This window comes from Boleophthalmus pectinirostris, unplaced genomic scaffold (genome assembly GCF_026225935.1).
Source record: "Boleophthalmus pectinirostris isolate CB_2022bp ecotype Guang Dong unplaced genomic scaffold, ASM2622593v1 HiC_scaffold_1, whole genome shotgun sequence".
Lineage (NCBI taxonomy): Eukaryota > Metazoa > Chordata > Actinopteri > Gobiiformes > Gobiidae > Boleophthalmus > Boleophthalmus pectinirostris.
In genome coordinates, this window is record NW_026570970.1 from 3,447,093 (window position 1) to 3,452,131 (window position 5,039).

General features: G+C 41.8%; 1 long non-coding RNA gene across 1 annotated transcript; it reads left to right on the forward strand.

The window, feature by feature from the left end:
• The first annotated feature begins 2,828 nt into the window (after positions 1-2,828).
• On the forward strand, positions 2,829-4,189 carry LOC129408729 (uncharacterized). Its single transcript, XR_008632101.1, has 3 exons — positions 2,829-2,917; positions 3,286-3,445; positions 4,123-4,189. It is a non-coding gene; the product is annotated as an uncharacterized LOC129408729 (long non-coding RNA).
• The last annotated feature ends 850 nt before the right edge of the window (positions 4,190-5,039 follow it).

Genomic DNA, 5,039 nt, shown 5'->3' on the forward strand with positions numbered 1-5,039 from the left:
ACACACACACACACACAGAGACACACACACACACACACACACACACAGACACACACAGACACACACACACACACACACACACACACACACACACACACACACACACACACACACACACACACACACACACACACACAGAGACACACACACACACACACACACTACACACACACACACACACACACACACACACACAGAGACACACACACACACACAGAGACACACACACACACACACACACACACACACACACACACACACACACACACAGAGACACACACACACATACACACACACACACACATACACACACGACATACACACACACACAGAGACACACATTGTTTACTTGGATGAGATCAGAAATGCTTGTACATTAAAATGTTTTAACCTTTAACTATAACTGAGGGGGGGCGGCTTCTAGAAGTGGTCCTCTTGTGCTCACAGCAATGATCACTTAGACTTTGGCAGAACCAATCAATCAATCAAACTTTATTTGTATTGCACTTTTTCATACATTTGAAATGCAGCACAAAGTGCTTCACATGCAACAGAAAAATTACAATACAATAATTAAAAAACAACAGCAAACCCGCACACATACATTTATTAGATCATGATTTATTCTAACAGTTTTGACTTTTTCACAAGAAAAAGTGAAAAAAAATCTATTTGAATTACATTTGTTACATTTGAAAAGAATCAGGTCAAAATCATTGGCTTAAAGAGAATACAGGACAGTGGTGATGAGTTTGACAAGGATCATCTGGACATTTGAAGCTCATTTTACTCTGTGACAGCAGTTACTCCACTTGTTTTTCTCAATTACTCATAATTTTCTACCAGGAGCCCATTTTTGTATGTGTAAGTAGCAGCACCGATGTGGGACGTGCCGCTTCTCGCTGTGACACACTGAGTTTCTTGACCTTTGGTTTTGTGAAAATTTACAGCTTTCTGCCGCATTCTGGCCACCACCTCATCTTTACTGAACCATGGAACTACTGCTGCCTGTAATTCTGTCAGCTTATAAGTCTCCCCCAACTTCAGAGTATTCAGGTACTGACCCATCTCCTCCAGCTGAGGATCTGCGTTCCCCAGAGAGGTGAAGACATAGACCCAGCGGACTTTATCTCCTGGAGCCAACACAAACCTGTCAACTTCAGCCTGAGTGGAAAACACTAACTCTCCCTCCATTATGTCTAAACACGACTGAACCACACTCACCTCCCTCTCCTTGTCCTCCAGCCACTTGGTGAGTCTGTCCTGGCTGAACAGGGACTTGAGTCTCTGGTCAAAGAGACTTCTGAGGACGCTCTCTTCCACTGTCCCCTCTCGAATGGCAGGACATGTCTCTGCCATCTGCCTCTGCAGCTCTACACTGTAACTCTGACACAGTTTGGAGAACTTGTGCACCTGCTGCTGAAGCTCAGGGAACTTCCCCACTGCACTGACAGACAAACATTCATTACACCTCATAATAAAACTGTCCAGATCCTCCAGAGTCTCCTCAGCCTCCAGCACTAAACCTACACTGATGTGTCTACTGACTAACCCATTAGCTGCAGGGTTCAGATGTGTCACTGGCACCATCCACACTCTCACTGAGTGGACCAGAGTCCAGACCAGGTCCAGACCAGGTCCAGACCAAGTCCAGACCAGGTCCAGACCAGGTCCAGACCAAGTCCAGACCAAGTCCAGACCAGGTCCAGTCCAGGTCCAGTCCAGGTCCAGACCAGGTCCAGACCAGGTCCAGACCAGGTCCAGTCCAGTTCCAGTCCAGTTCCAGTCCAGACCAAGTTCCAGACCAGGTCCAGACCAGGTCCAGACCAGGTTCAGACCAGGTCCAGACCAAGTCCAGACCAGTTCCAGTCCAGTTCCAGACCAGGTCCAGACCAGTTCCAATCCAGTTCTAAACCAGGTCCAGACCAGGTCTAGGTCTGTGAGTGTGAATCTACTTGATTGTTTGAAGTTTTTTCTTTGGTGACTCCACGTCTCCTCAGACTTTCCTCTTTTCTACCTGACAACAACAGGTCCAGAGAGAGAGGTCAAAGGTCAGAGAGAGGTCAAAGGTCAGAGAGAGAGAGTCAGAGAGAGTGGTCAGAGGTCAGAGAGAGGTCAGAGAGAGGGGTCAGAGGTCAGAGAGGGGGGTCAGAGGTCAAAGAGAGAATCCTAAATTCCCCAAAAGGAAATTTTATCAGGTTTAAAGGATTAAAAAGCGACAGGAGGTAAAAAAAAAACTCCATATCCCATGATGCACCTGCACTCTGTTTAACGCGGAGCCACAGACGCAAAAGAAAACAAGAAATAAACAAGAAATAAACAAGAAATAAACCAGAAATAAATGAAAAAATAAACATTACTGAGGAAAACTATGATTCACTTTCACAATAATGAACTGAAAGAAAAATGTAAATAAATCAAATTATTTTTAAGCAAATAATCAACAAATAATCAATAAAAAAATTAAAAATAATAATGTTAAAGAATCACCAACATTACCAGAAATCATGTATTTTAACTCAATATTAAATCAAACTAAATAATAATGATCTCAGTCATGAAAATATTAGAAAAATAAAATTATAAAACTGGTTTTAGGCTCCAGTTAAAAACAACGTGACTATTAAAATATTAAATAAATATGACAAATAAAATTACTGTTATTTACAAAAGTAAAAGTAATGTATGACTTTTATTATTTTGATTTAAAAAAAAAAAAAAAAAAAAAAAAAAAAAAGAACATTTTCCACAGGCGCGCGCAGAGCGGAGCTGAGCGCGCGCAGAGCGGGAGCGCGCTCAGAGCCACTTGAATCAAAAACAGTATAAAAGTGAAAATGTGGACACAAAGCTGGAGTGTGGCAGACCGGAGGACGAGTGGGACTCAAATATGAGTTAAAGCAGCACGGGAAGAGTTTTGGTGAGTTTATTTTATATTTGACGTCATTTCGTGAGGTGAACTTTGCCCTGGTTAAACGAGCTCATTAAGACCGATTGAAAGTTTCCGTATTTGTGTTGTGTGTCGTTGTATTTGTCACTGTTGAAGCCTGAATGTGTTTTATTTGCTGTATTTTGTGTGTTTGATGTGGAATCGTGCTAAATAAAAGCTCTGAGCCTGTGGACATAGACCTATAATCCACGGCTGTGACACAAGAGCAGCCGCCATTTGGCGTTTGCGCTGAGTCACGTAGCCGCGGGAGACGCCGACACTTTTCATTTAGACATTTACACTAGTTTGACACTTTGACTTTTATTAAAGGACTCCAATTGTTTCCTTGAGTCGTGCAGGCCAAGTTTTGTTCCCCCGGGAGAAGCTGGAGAAGGTTCTGGAGCCTGAAGCGTCCACAGAGACACGGACGGAGCATCTCCAGGGAGCGGGACAAAGGACAAAGGCACGGAGACCACGTGGACCTTTGTCCACGCCGACAAACTCACTGCCAAGGCTGAGGTAGGACAGGGACACTTTTCCCTTTGTGCGTCCTACACACATTAAAGGACACTTTGACCAGAGGTACACGTTTTAAAGGACACTGAGAGGGTTTGATGAGCTCACGCACATTTACTCAAAACTCTTCTAACGTAGTGCAGCTGTTGGCACCAAAAAGTTTTGAAAATTAATGTACATATTATATTTTCTACATGTATAAAAGTGTCCCTCTGATCAGTGTTTGGGTTTAAGCGTCGCTTCTTTTAACATTTAATTATAAAAGAATAAGAACGTCACACATCAGTTACTAGAGGTAAATATTTTTTTATTAGGGCTGGGCAAAAGTAAAAAATATTAATTGCATGAGTTTGAGTGCGATTAGGAGCTTCGGTGGCTGGAACGAAGTTTGAGATTTGAGATTGCCCGGACGGGGGCCGGAGCCCGCGGTCCGCTGGGGCTCGGACACGTTGCATCTCACGTGGTCAGAAAAAAGTGAAAAAGTGTAAAGAAAAGACGTCAAACTTAAAGAAACGCTCGCGGTAAACTTTTTCAAAATAAAATCCAGTGAGCAACAGACGTTTACAATAAATAAATAATATAAACTGCGTTAACGGTGTTAAAATCATTCTCGGCAATAATGAATTAATTAGTTAGCGCAAAATTAACGCGTTAACGTTAACAACCCATTTTTTATTTAGTTGCGCGTGTTGATGATGTCATCAGTGATGTCACTTCCTCTTATCGTCGTACTTTCTTGAACGGCACGTGTTGGTTCCTGTGTGGTGTTCTGTGTGTGCGTCACGTCCAACAGGTGAGGGTCATGTCTTTTATTATTATTATTATTATTATTATTAGTGTTGTTTCGATACAGTTTTTTGGGGTGATCCAATACGATACTTGTCCTTGGTTTACTCACCGATACCGATACCAGTCTGATACCACACAGTGTGAAGAAGCAGACTGAGGCTACTCAGTTCTGTCACAGTTCAAGAGCAAGAAATCAAAATACTACAATAATCAAACTACTAAAACTATAAATCTATAGAATAAATTAGATTTTGAGAAGTGTTAAGAGTCAAATCTAGAAAGATCTTGACATAAGTCGTGCTGATTTAAGCTCTTGTTCCTTTCTACTCCAGTGTGTGGATAAACCAACAGTGAGTCGTGTAAAAAGACGCTGGTCCTTCAGTTGTTTCCGTTCACAGGCTGAATGTGTCTGCGTTTGTTTCTTGTTTGTCCCAGTAACGTTAGAGTGAGTCTGGCTCATTTAATCTGGAAACATTTTCAATAAATGATCCAAATCCAAAAGAGATTTGGTGGAATTAGGTTGAAAACAGTGGATGATGTGACAGTAAATACACTTCCTAAATGTTTGACATTAGAATAAGTGTGTGGAGGTTCTTTCTGCTGAGTGTCACTAAACGCTCACTTTGACAAGATCAAAGTTTAAACGTGCACGTGTTCTGGGGGAGGGTCTGTCACCTGCTCGTTTCTATGGAGACTGGAATGTTCCACAGTGTGACAATAAACAGCTTTAACTTACATTGATTCAATTACAGGTGGTTTTATATAGTTTATAGAAAAGTTACACAATGCACCTTTTAAAGATCTTTTG